General features: G+C 34.8%; 1 long non-coding RNA gene across 14 annotated transcripts in view; it reads left to right on the top strand.

The window, feature by feature from the left end:
• Nucleotides 1-13,353, top strand: part of LOC129626936 (uncharacterized) — a 151,229-nt gene extending 137,876 nt beyond the window's left edge. For 6 of the 14 annotated variants that reach the window (XR_008702293.1, XR_008702300.1, XR_008702294.1 and 3 more), the window contains one exon: nt 10,616-11,790. This is a non-coding gene — a long non-coding RNA (uncharacterized LOC129626936). Of the gene's footprint in view, nt 1-1,540; nt 3,072-10,615; nt 11,791-11,811 lie in introns of those variants that run through there. The other 8 variants (XR_008702292.1, XR_008702296.1, XR_008702297.1 and 5 more) reach the window with 5 other exon arrangements.
• The last annotated feature ends 478 nt before the right edge of the window (nt 13,354-13,831 follow it).

Here is a 13,831-nt window from a genome sequence, read left to right as displayed (position 1 = left end):
TAGTGATAATTATTAATAGTTCACTGAATTGCTGCCATGATTTAATGACATAATACTTAAGTATACTGGCATTTCGAAGACATCCAATAATCATTTTTCTTCCTTTTAAAAGAAGCAGTTAAGTATGTTGAATTTTATGTATATTTTGATATCAGAAGATTTTTCTGGTTACTGCCATTTTAAAGTATGTTTTCTCTATCTAAAAATAAGTATAAAAAATCTGACTGGATCATGCTAAGTTTATAATGGTTAAATAAGATAATGAATTTTACAGTTTTTCAAAAGATATATAGGATAAAAGCAATGCAAATTTTTTATTAAAAATAATGGTATTTTGCAGATATGAAATATGTAAGGCATACCATCTTATACAATGTATCTATGTGCCAATAATTCACCTTCAGAAATTAAAAATAATATTTACTGTAATGAGAACTAGCCACATGGATATCTTTCCTGTCCCCACCCCAATTACTCAAAAACCCCCTCACCCCTACACAAATAACTACTGGCCTATATTGATTTTCATTATTGTCATGAATTTCTCTATACTTGTAGCATATATGTATTTTCCAATAAATGTTATCTTGCCTGTCTTTAATTTTGTTAAATGGAACAAAGTATGTTACATGTATTCTTCTATAACTTGATATATTATTTGACATTGTACTGTGAGCCCCATCCTGTTTATTTACAGAATTCAAATTCACTTACTTTCAAAGATTATTAGTATTTTTATACAGAAACTGACCTTTATTTTTGCTGAGTGATGGACAGTTTATTTTTAATTTTTTATTATTGTAAACAATGCTGCCATAAATTTTTATGCATATCTAAGTGTACTTGTCAGAGATGTATTCTTTAAGATATATCTAGGAGTAGATTGCTGGATGATATATACTCATATTTTCTAGACCACAGCAAAATGATCTTTAATTCATGTTAATTGGAGTTTTTAATCTGCCTTGAAAATAATTGGTTCAAATATCTGGCTTTTCCACTTTATAATTGTGTTCTTTATTGATTATGTTTTTCATATCTTTAGATATCTATTCATTCCTCAGGACATAAAACTATCCTTTCTATACTACTAAAATTTTAAGATTTGCTTTTTTTATTTAAGATGTTAACTCAGAATATTTATAGGTGTGATGTGAGAGAGGAATTAAGTACTTTTTCTTTTTGACTCAAATTACTGATTAGTTCACAACCATTTACTGAATAATTCATTATTTCTCCAGTGATCTGGCTTTCCACTTCAGTCAAACATCAAGTTTACCAGTGTGCAAAGGTTTCCTTAGGGATCTTTATTTTGTTCCAGTAGACTCCTTTTCTTTTCTGACACAAATTTCATTTTGTTTAACTTTGATCGGTTTATAATTTGGTACTTGTTAGAACAAATTCCTCTATCTTGTTTTTGTTGGTTTCCTATTTCTGCATTTAAAAAGCTACAATTTTCACAGCTTAAGCACCCATTTATTATCTTAGAGTCTGATGGATTAGATGTCTGGACATTGTATCATTTCATTATCTTTTCAAGGTATTCCAAGCTAACATCCAGATGTAGGCTGGACTGCCTTTCCATCCGGAGCTTGTTTCCTCCTCCATACTCATGATGCCATGTCAGGAATCAAGTCCTTGAATTTGTAGGACTCAGACCCCTGATTCCTTGCCAACCATCATATTCCATTCATTCTCAACTCCTGGATGACAGCTGCTTTTCTGTCACATGACTCTGCATCTTCAAAATTAGTAATGTATCTCCCTTGCAGTAAATCCTTCTCATGCTTTAAATCTCTTCTTCTGATTATGTTAAGTCCACTTCAGATAATTGCCCTTTATCTGAGGAAACTGGGCCATATAACATTACAACAGCCTAAACACAGAAACGACTAGATAATCATGTCACAAATTCCATGGAATATATATATAGTACATGTACATCCTCAGGAGGAGGATTTAAGAACCATTTTAGAATCCTGCCTACCACACTGTTCTAATTAAAGTGTCCCTTGGCTATTTGTCATCTATGTTTTTTGTAGAAACTTTGGAACTGCTTTACAAAATTTATAAAAAATTATTATTTTCACTGGATTTACACTTAATGCATCAGTACAGGACAAATCAACAATTTATGGTATTCCCCACTTCTACGGTGGCATTGGTGGTAAAGAACTCACCTGCTAATGCAGGAGACATAAGAGATGCAGGTTCAATCCCTGGGTCAGGAAGATCCCTTGAAGAAGGAAATGGCAATTCACTCCAGTATTCTTGCATGGAAAATATTATGGACAAAGGAGCTTGGCAGGCTACATTCCACTGGGTCACATAGAGTTGGACACAACTGCAGTAGCTTAGCATTCCCACTTCTAAATGTGACATATGACTCTACTCATCTTAGGATTCATTCATGTAATTTTTCAGTTATTTTCTCTCTCCTGGTCTTGAGCATATTTTATTTATTCCTAAGTAATTTATTTCTCTTTTTGTTGAAATTGTGAATGATATTTTATGCAATCACATTTGAAATTGTTTGAGTTGTTTGAGAATTCAATTGCATTATTAAATGTTTTGAAGTACAAATTATATGTGTGTACAGGTATATATTCAAAATAAAAAGCATATAGCCCAATGATTTTCAAATAGTGAACCACGTTTTAAATCAGTGCACAAATCAAGAAATGGAAGCAGTAATGGTATCCAAAAAGTACCATTACTTATTAGCCTGCCATCTGGCTCCCCACTCCCTATTATATACTATCCTGATTTTATTTCATTTTTTTATGATTGAGGCGGAATTCACATAACATACTATTTAGCAATTAAGTCTTTTAACATATACACATAAGTGGAATTTAGAACATTCAAAATGTTTTACAAATACTATTTTTGACTAGTTTAAAATTTTTTCATCATCCTAGAACACCTGGTACTTTTTAAGCAATTTTTTCTCAGTAATGTTTTGTAGTTTTCTGTTTTTAAGTCTTTCACTTCCTTGGCTGAATTTATTCCAAAATATTTTATTTTTTGAATGCTGTTGTAATTACATTTATTTTTATTACTTTTCTTTTTGGACTTTTCACTGCAACTGTGTAACATTAAAACATTTTTTTTATGTTAAACTTGCACCAAATCATATCATTTGCAAATAAGAGATAGTTTCCTTCTTCCTTTCTAAATATGTTTTATGTATTTTTCTTGTCTAATCACTGTGGCTAGGACTTCCAATATGGTAGGGGTTAAAAAACAGTCATTCATATTTTATTCCTTATCTTGGGGGAAAAAACTTTGTTTTTCATGAATGAGTATGATGTTAGCTTTAATTATTGCTGTTCAGGAAGTTCTATACCCAAGTAATTTATTCTCATGATACTAAAAAATGTTTTTAAAATAAAATTTGTTAATGTTTGTGTAGCACAATTTTCAATATTTTTCACTTTATTGTCATTAATTTTTATGCCCTAAAGTAGAAACCCTTGCATATAATATGGTTGTGAAACTTGCACCATATTTTCTACTACAAAAAAAATTGAGTTGCTTTACACTGAAAGTATCAATCCGTAATCAAAAGACTATATTCTATATATACTGTATGTAGAAAAATATATTTATATAAATAAATATATCTGTGACTATTTAATAACCATTCAAATGGCATTGTTTAAGGTTCTTATCTTTTTTATATGTTATTCAACTGACCCAAAGTGATTATTGAAATGGGCATCTTTTTTCTGTACTGCAGTTTCACCTTATAAATAAAGTAACTTTACACATGTCTGTCTATTAAATTATTCTATTCCACTGAGCTCGTTTTGTTTCTTGGTACTAATGTGACACTATCTTACTAGAGCATCAAAATAGACATACTATTTGAAATTAAGTCCTCCTATTTTGAGCCTTTCTTAAAATTTTCTTGGCTCTTTCTTGGCTTCATTTTCACATGAATTTTAAAATCAACTTGTCTGTTTCATACATATAGAATAAGTCTGTTGGGGTTTGATTTGAATTAAACTGAGTCATTAATTCATCAGATCAGATCAGATCAGATCAGTCACTCAGTCTTGTCCGACTCTTTGCGACCCCATGAATCGCAGCACGCCAGGCCTCCCTGTCCATCACCAACTCCTGGAATTCACTGAGACTCACGTCCATCGAGTCAGTGATGCCATCCAGCCATCTCATCCTCTGTTGTCCCCTTTTCCTCTTGCCCCCAATCACTCCCAGCATCAGAGTCTTTTCCAATGAGTCAACTCTTCGCATGAGGTGGCCAAAGTACTGGAGTTTCAGCTTTAGCATCATTCCTTCCAAAGAAATCCCAGGGCTGATCTCCTTCAGAATGGACTGGTTGGATCTCCTTGCAGTCCAAGGGACTCTTAAGAGTCTTCTCCCACACCACAGTTCTAATGCATCAATTCTTTGGTGCTCAGCCTTCTTCACAGTCCAACTCTCACATCCATACATGACCACAGGAAAAACCATAGCCTTGACTAGACGAACCTTTGTTGGCAAAGTAATGTCTCTGCTTTTGAATATGCTATCTAGGTTGGTCATAACTTTCCTTCCAAGGAGTAAGCATCTTTTAATTTCATGGCTGCAGTCACCATCTGCAGTGATTTTGGAGCCCCCAAAAATAAAGTCTGACACTGTTTCCACTGTTTCCCCATCTATTTCCCATGAAGTGATGGGACCGGATGTCATGATCTTTGCTTTCTGAATGTTGAGCTTTAAGCCAACGTTTTCACTCTCCACTTTCACTTTCATCAAGAGGCTTTTTAGTTCCTCTTCACTTTCTACCACAAGGGTTGTGTCTTCTGCATATCTGAGGTTATTGAAATTTCTCCCAGCAATCTTGATTCCAGCTTGTGTTTCTTCCAGTCCAGCGTTTCTCATGAGATATTCTACATATAAGCTAAATAAACAGGGTGACAATATACAGCCTTGACGTACTCTTTTTCCTATTTGGAACCAGTCTGTTGTTCAATGTCCTGTTCTAAATGTTGCTTCCTGACCTGTATACAAATTTCTCAAGAGGCAGATCAAGTGGTCCGGTATTCCCATTTCTTTCAGAATTTTCCACAGTTTATTTTGATCCACCCAGTCAAAGGCTTTGGCATAGTCAATAAAGCAGATAGATGCTTTTCTGGAACATTCTTGCTTTTTCCATGATCCAGCAGATGTTGGCCATTTGATCTCTGGTTCCTCTGCCTTTTCTAAAACCAGCTTGAACATCAGGAAGTTCACGATTCACGTATTGCTGAAGCCTGGCTTGGAGAATTTTGAGCATTACTTTACTAGCGTGTGAGATGAGTGCAATTGTGTCATAGTTTGAGCATTCTTTGGCACTGCCTTTCTTTGGGATTGGAATGAAAACTGACCTTTTCCAGTCCTGTGGCCACTGCTGAGTTTTCCAAATTTGCTGGCATATTGAGTGCAGCATTTTCACAGCATCATCTTTCAGGATTTGAAATATCTCAACTGGAATTCCATCACCTCCACTAGCTTTGTTCGTAGTGATGGTTTCTAAGGTCCACTTGACTTCACATTCCAGGATGTCTGGCTCTAGGTCAGTGATCACACCATTGTGATTATCTGGGTCATGAAGATCTTTTTTGTACAGTTCTTCTGTGTATTCTTGCCATCTCTTCTTAATATCTTCTGCTTCTGTTAGGTCCATGCCATTTCTGTCCTTTATTGAGCCCATCTTTGCATGAAATGTTCCTTTGGTATCTCTGATTTTCTTGAAGAGATCTCTAGTCTTTGCCATTCTGTTGTTTTCCTCTATTTGTTTGCATTGATCGCTGAAGAAGGCTTTCTTATCTCTTCTTGCTATTCTTTGGAACTCTGCATTCAGATGTTTATATCTTTCCTTTTCTCCTTTGCTTTTTGCTTGTCTTCTTTTCACAGCTATTTGTAAGGCCTCCCCAGACAGCCATTTTGCTTTTTTGCATTTCTTTTCAATGGGGATGGTCTTGATCCCTGTCTCCTGTACAATGTCACCAACCTTATTCCATAGCTCATCAGGCACTCTATCTATCAGATCTAGGCCCTTAAATCTATTTCTCACTTCCACTGTATGATCATAAGGGATTTGATTTAGGTCATACCTGAATGGTCTAGTGGTTTTCCCTACTTTCTTCAATTTAAGTGTGAATTTGGCAATAAGGAGTTCATGGTCTGAGCCACAGTCAGCTCCTGGTCTTGTTTTTGCTGACTGTATAGAGCTTCTCCATCTTTGGCTGCAAAGAATATAATGAATCTGATTTCGCTTTGACCATCTGGTGATATCCCTGTATAGAGACTTCTCTTGTGTTGTTGGAAGAGGGTGTTTGTTATGACCAGTGCATTTTCTTGGCAAAACTCTATTAGCCTTTGCCCTGCTTCATTCCGTATTCCAAGGCCAAATTTGCCTGTTACTCCAGGTGTTTCTTGACTTCCTACTTTTGCATTCCAGTTCCTTATAATGAAAAGGACATCTTTTTTGAGTCTTAGTTCATAATCAACTTAATGTACTCCTCATCACTCTAATTCAATCTTTACAACCCTATTATTTGCAAAGGTATCTTGGCAATGTTTTATGTTGTGATGTATTTCAATTATGTATCCATCTTAAATACATTACTAATTTTGCTTAGACATTATCTAGTGAATTTCATTTATAATTTATCCTTTTCTAAGATTCATTGCTAAATTTTCCTCCCCTAGAGTCACTTTCACTGCTTTTAATAGTCATTTAAATATTTATTTTACTACATAATTATCTACCTATATTACACATCAGAGATCAGATCAGTCGCTCAGTTGTGTCCGACTTTTTGCGACCCCATGAATCGCAGCATGCCAGGCCTCCCTATCCAACACCAACTCCTAGAGTTCACTGAGAATCACGTCCATCGAGTCAGTGATGCCATCCAGCCATCTCATCCTCTGTCGTCCCCTTCTCCTCTTGCCTCCAACCCCTCCCAGCATCAGAGTCTTTTCCAATGAGTCAACTCTTCGCATGAGGTGGCCAAAGTACTGGAGTTTCAGCCTTAGCATCATTCCTTCCAAAGAAATCCCAGGGCTGATCTCCTTCAGAATGGACTGGTTGGATCTCCTTGCAGTCCAAGGGACTCTCAAGAGTCTTCTCCCACACCACAGTTCAAACGCATCAATTCTTTGGTGCTCAGCCTTCTTCACAGTCCAACTCTCACATCCATACATGACCACAGGAAAAACCATAGCCTTGACTAGACGAACCTTTGTTGGCAAAGTAATGTCTCTGTTTTTGAATATGCTATCTAGGTAGGTCATAACTTTCCTTCCAAGGAGTAAGCATCTTTTAATTTCATGGCTGCAGTCACCATCTGCAGTGATTTTGGAGCCCAAAAAAACAAAGTCTGACACTGTGTCCACTGTTTCCCCATCTATTTCCCATGAAGTGATGGGACCGGATGTCATGATCTTTGCTTTCTGAACGTTGAGCTTTAAGCCAACGTTTTCACTCTCCACTTTCACTTTCATCAAGAGGCTTTTTAGTTCCTCTACATAATTACTACATATGAATTGAAAAAGTTTTGTGTGTCCAAAAACAACTTTAGTTTATTCATATTGAACATTATTTTTTACTAGATACAAAATTTAAAATTGATAGTGCATTCCCTTTATAATTTTTAAATTGTTATTCTCTTATATTCTGACTTCCTTCATTTCTTTTGAGAAGTGTGTGTCTTGTGTTGCTGCTTTTAAGAGTATCTTATAATGTATCTTATGTTTTTGCTTCTATCTAGTTTACAATTTTTTTCTTAATCTTTGGTTTTCATAAATCTTACAATAATATTCCTCATATGGTTTCATTGTGTCAAAGTTGTTTAGGTTTCAACAGAGCCTCTTGAATGTGTGGGATTATATCTTTCATCAGGATTGCATAACTCTTGGCTGGTATCTTTTCAAGTATTGTTTGTCTCATTCTTTTTCTCTTGTTCATGGATGCCAAGTGTAATTATGTCACATCTCTGTAATAACAAATGAATTAAACCTGTTTACTGACTTCTATATTTGTCCAACTTTCTTTGACTCTATTATTTTCTGTCTCTATACTCCAGTTTTCATGTTTTCTCTGAAACTTCTTCAAGTACACTAATGCTATTTTCTGGCCTAGCTACTCTGTAAAACCTACGACATGATAGATTGTATTTTTCACTAAACTTACCACAATTCCATTCTTAATATAATTGTTAATGTAAATTCATTTACTGTAGAAAATTTCCCATCTTTTCAGCTATTTTGATTTTTTTTTTCTGTATTTTAGAAAATATTTATCATAGTCAAAGTTCTAATCATGTAATTCCAATATTTGAAGTACCTGTCTGTCTCCTTTGTCATTTTTTATTGATGTTCAATAATATAACATTGTTTTGTACCCTGCCTATTAATTTTTATTTAATGACTGACATTATGTGTAAAATATATAGGAGCCTCACATGAGGTTTGTTGTAGTTGCTCAGTCATGTCTGACTCTTTGAGACCTCATGAGGTTATCTTCCTCTAAAGAAGATTCATGCTTTACAAGGCACAAATAGAGCTGACTAATAGAGCTACCCTAGTCAAGAACTCTTATTTGAGGGTATGTTGTACCTTCAATATGGGCATTCCAAGTGGCTCAAATCTGCTGCCAATGCAGCAGACACAGACAGAGGACGTGGTTTGATCGCTTGGTTGGCAAGATCCCAAGGAGAAAGAAACAACAACCCATTCCAATATTCTTCCCTGTAAATCTCAGGGACAGAGAAGCCAACAGCCCATAGGGTCACAAGAGTCAGACAGGACTGAGCACACACAGCAGCATGTACCTCCAGTAAGAATCAGTTAGCCTCTGGTTCACCGGTGTTTTTCCAGTGTTCTCATATACTTAACCTATTAAATTCTACAAATGTGTCTCCCTTCAGGACCATTCTGGCATCTGGCTATGTTTTACACTTTGCACAAGATTCTCAGCCATCTGTTGGCATTTTTTACCCTCTTTCAACAAGTGCCTATTTTAATATTTCCTCTAATGCTGGATTTGGTAAAATCCTCCATACAGGTCAGATCCACCATCCTTTTTCACTTCCCCAGACGTTTATGTTGGCTTAAGCATTAGGGTTTTTCTTATATAACACTGAAAAAAAAAAAACTCAAAGTGAGAAAGTGTTTTAGGATATATGAAAATTAAATGAAAAGTTCCATCAATATAAATTTATTGGAATTTAAACACATTTATTCACTTAAGACTGCCTAAAGGTTTTGTTCACTCTACAAAAATGAGTAGTTGAGACAGAGACCATATATGGTGTTTTCTTTGTGCTGCTGCTCATGGCATTACAAGTTGTCATGAGGATTTATGGCATACAGATTTATGACATTCTGAGTGTCACCTATGTCATCTGTCTGTGTGAAAAGACTTTTTTCAAGATGAAATACGTAAAATCTCTTTACAGATTAGCATTAGCAGATGAGTGTTTGCAGTCAGTTTTGAAGATAAAGAAAACAGACTTTGAACCCAAGTTGGAAAAATTTTGTACCCTTAAAAAAGCTTGATTCTGATTTTAATATAATTTTTTAAACTCTATTATTAATATTATTATATTTTAAATTTCACTAATGTAATTGTTATGTATTTATTACTTCTCATGTTCTGTAAGTCTCTATATCATATCCCCTATTTTGCTTCTTGGCCTACCAAGACTATAATATTTATTATCTGACCTTTTACAGAAAAAAAAATGGTCAAACCCTGTTCTAACAGGCCCTAAATACTAATTATTATTTTTCAAAGATGCTAAAAATTTCTGCACTCCTTTTCTGAGACTTTCTATTTAGGACTTCAGACTTTTTCTCACAGCCCTATTATTCAGTAAATTTTTTGAAGCCCTAAAGGCAAAAAGGCTTCTGTCTGCTTCTGTGAGAACAAATTGATTCTAGGAGGGAAGAGTTTCCATGTAGTTACCACCAAGTAGTCAAACCATAGTTCAAAATTGGTGTCCATTGCTGGGAGGTCAATTTTAAGTGCTTCTCTGCTGCTGGGCCCAGAAAGAGTCTCCACCTCTATCACCTTGGCAATTCCTATCAAATTGATCTTATGATTTATGAGGTAGTCAGTAAAAATGACTGGCTGAGGGCAAATGATCAGGACAGTTTTGTATGCTCATACCCATATGAGCTGACCAACTCATGTAATTTTTATTTGTGACTATGTCTCCTATTCAAAATAAGTTAGGGATGTGACTTTTCATGACCTCCTCCAAAATCACCCTGAAAAGAAGCCATTTTTCATTTCTTGTCTGTTTTACTGCACTGGTACTATTGATTTTCCATAACCCTATTTCCACTTTGCAATCTCATACTCATTCAGGGTAATATAAAAGCATTAGTTTTATTTCCAAAATTTTTAGTCAGTTTACACCTCCTCAGCAAAGTAATGTAGAGTAAGGTGGTGATTTTGGAAATCCAAAATGGAGTTTAAGAGGGAAAAAACTTGGCTAATTTTCTATGCTAAAATTATATTAATTCAAAATATTAGAGTTGCTATTTGAGTTAATGGTACATAAATATAGTATTGTATTTAAATGTTAAGTTGATGGAGAATTTTTGTTTTAAGGTGTAAACAAGGATATGAGAGTTGGACTATAAAGAAAGCTGAGCACCAAAGAATTGATGCTTTTGAACTGTGGTGTTGGAGAAGACTCTTGAGAGTCCCTTGGACTGCAAGGAGATCCAACCAGTCCATCCTAAAGAAAATCAGTCCTGAATATTCATTGGAAGGACTGATGCTGAAGCTGAAACTACAATACTTTGGCCACCTGATGCAAGGAACTGACTCATTGGAAAAGACCCTGATGCTGGGAAAGATTGAAGGCAGGAGGAGAAGGGGACGACAGGGGGTGAGATACTTGGATGGCATCACCGACTCAGTGGATATGAGTTTGAGTAAACTCCGGGAGTTGGTAATGGACAGGGAAGCCTGGCGTGCTGCAGTCCCTGGGGTCACAAAGAGTTGGACACGACTGAGCGATTGAACTGAACTGAGTGAGTATCACAATATTTCTAATTATTAACTCAATCATAATACAATTTAATTAATTATTAACAATTCTATCAATGATTATTTCAGTGTTGAGATTTTACTATAATATTTTGAATTGTGTTATACAAGTGACCACACATTTTACTAAGAATATGAATTACATAATTATATCCATTAATAATTATATATCTGAATTCTCTTAATATCCCTATTTTATCAAAGTTAATTGTTCCATTTGTCCTATCTTTATGTCAAATTGTTTATATTTTCTATTGAATTGGACTATTACCTTTGTCATGTTTGTATCATGATAAAAACTATTTTTTCTGTTTTTTTTTTTTTACTTCATTACTCTAATTGCCAATATCTATACCATCACTTGTGACTCGATTGAAGTGATCATATATGTGTTCAAGTATTTTAAATGCAAGTTTGTACTTGATATTTATATTTTTAATATTTTAAAAAACTGTTATAAAATCATTATGTCCAAGTAGCACTGAAAACTGAACTGTCATTGGAGCTACAGCCCACAGAAGGTCAGTGTTCTTAATACCTGGATATAGCCAGGTTAATTGTCTGATACATATAAAAAATATCAACATCCTCTACAGTCTTGTTTATTGATTTTTAAATTTTACCAGGTATAGTTGATTTACAATGTTGTTAATTTCTGCTGTACAACAAAGTGACATATATATATATATAAACAGCTAAGGCATGTGTATATATAAACTCATATATATTTTTTTCATTATGTTTTATCACAGGCTATTCCACAGGTTTTGAATGCCAATATCTTATAATATCAAAAACTTCCAAATACAATTCAAAATATTCAACATATACATATCCAAGAAAAATCTTCATTCACATAAAAGTATACAATCATAAGAGCCCAGATTAAGATGGCATGAATATTACCTGAAAAAGACTTTATTCCAACAAGCTATTATGAACACTCTTTCAACAGAAAAATAGTAACTATAAAGAAATAAAAGATATAGAAAAAGAACCAGATGGAAATTTATAATCTAAAATTATAATAACCAAATTATACTGAAATAGCTAGCTATAGTGATGGTTAGAAGTTTGTCCTAGCAACAAGAATCAGGCAAGGAAAATAAATTAAAAGTACCCAAATTGGAAAAGAAGAGGTAAAACTGTTGCTATTTGTAGATGACATGATAGAGCAGCCTGAAGTCTCTACCCCAAAACTGTTAGAACTGATAAATTAATTCAATAATGTTGCAGTATACAAGATTAATACACAGAAAGCTGTTGTTTCTATGCATTAATTTTAAGACATCTAAAGAGAAACTTATAAAGAAAAAAATCCCATTTAAAATTACATCTGAAAGAATAAAATACCTAAGAATAAAACTTTAACAAGGAGGTGAAAACCTATACTCTGAAAACTAAAAATATCAATAAAGGAAATTGAAGATGACACAAAGAAATAAACAGATCCCATTCTCTTGGATTGAAAGAATTAATATTGTTAAAGTGGCCATACTACTCATTTCAGCAATCTACAGATTTAATGCAATCCCTATCAAAATACCCAGGACATTTTCCACAGAATTACAATGATAATCCTTATAGTCATCTGAAACTGCAAAAGACCCAGAATTGCCACAGCAATCTTGAGGAAAAAAAAAGAACAGTATAACCCTCCTAGTCTTCAGATTGTATTACAAAGTTACATAATTAAAAGAGCATGATATCGGCACAAAAACAGGCCCATAGATCAATGAAACAATATATAGAGAGGCCCGAAGTAAATCCACACACCCATGGGCAATTAATTTATGACAAAGGAGGCAGGAGTACACAACACAGTAAAAATGGTCTTGCAGATGGTCCCTTACATCATATAGAAAATAAACTCAAGATGGTTTAAAGACCTAAATGTAAGAGCAGAAAACATAAGACTTCCAGAGGAGAACATAGAAGAATGCTGTTTGACATAAATCATAGTTATATATGCTTGGATCAGTCCCCTAAAGCAAAAAAACAAGAATAACAAGCAATAAGACAGACCGAATTAAACATAATAGCTTTTGTATGGGAACGAGAACCATTGACAGAATGAAAAGACAACCTATGTAATGCAAGAACATATTTGCAAACAATACTACAAACAAGGGATTAATATCCAAAATACACAAACATCTCATACAATTCAATATCAAATAAGCAAACGACTTGAAACAAATAGAATGGATAGAAGACCTAAACAGATATTTTTTCCATGAAGACATACAGATGGCCACTAGGCACATGAAAAGATGCTCAATATCACTAATTATTTTAGATATATGCAAATAAAAACCACAATGAGGTATCACCTCACACTGAATGTATCAGTTCAGTTCAGTTCAGTTGCTCAGTCATGCCGGACTCTTTGTGACCCCATGAATCGCAGCATGCCAGGCCTCCCTGTCCATCACCAACTCCCGGAGTTCACTCAGACTCACGTCCATCGAGTCAGTGATGCCATCCAGCCATCTCATCCTCTGTCGTCCCCTTCTCCTCCTGCCCCCAATCCCTCTCAGCATCAGGGTCTTTTCCAATGAGTCAGCTCTTTGCATCAAGGTGGCCAAAGTACTGGAGTTTCAGCTTTAGCATCATTCCTTCCAAAGAAATCCCAGGGCTGATCTCCTTCAGAATGGACTTGTTGGATCTCCTTGCTGTCCACGGGTCTCTCAAGAGTCTTCTCCAACACCACAGTTCAAAAGCATCAATTCTTCGGTGCTCACATGCATACATGACCACTGGAAAAACCAT

Source organism: Bubalus kerabau, chromosome 14, assembly GCF_029407905.1.
Source record: "Bubalus kerabau isolate K-KA32 ecotype Philippines breed swamp buffalo chromosome 14, PCC_UOA_SB_1v2, whole genome shotgun sequence".
Taxonomy (NCBI): domain Eukaryota; kingdom Metazoa; phylum Chordata; class Mammalia; order Artiodactyla; family Bovidae; genus Bubalus; species Bubalus kerabau.
This window is presented reverse-complemented; position numbering and strand designations above follow the sequence as displayed.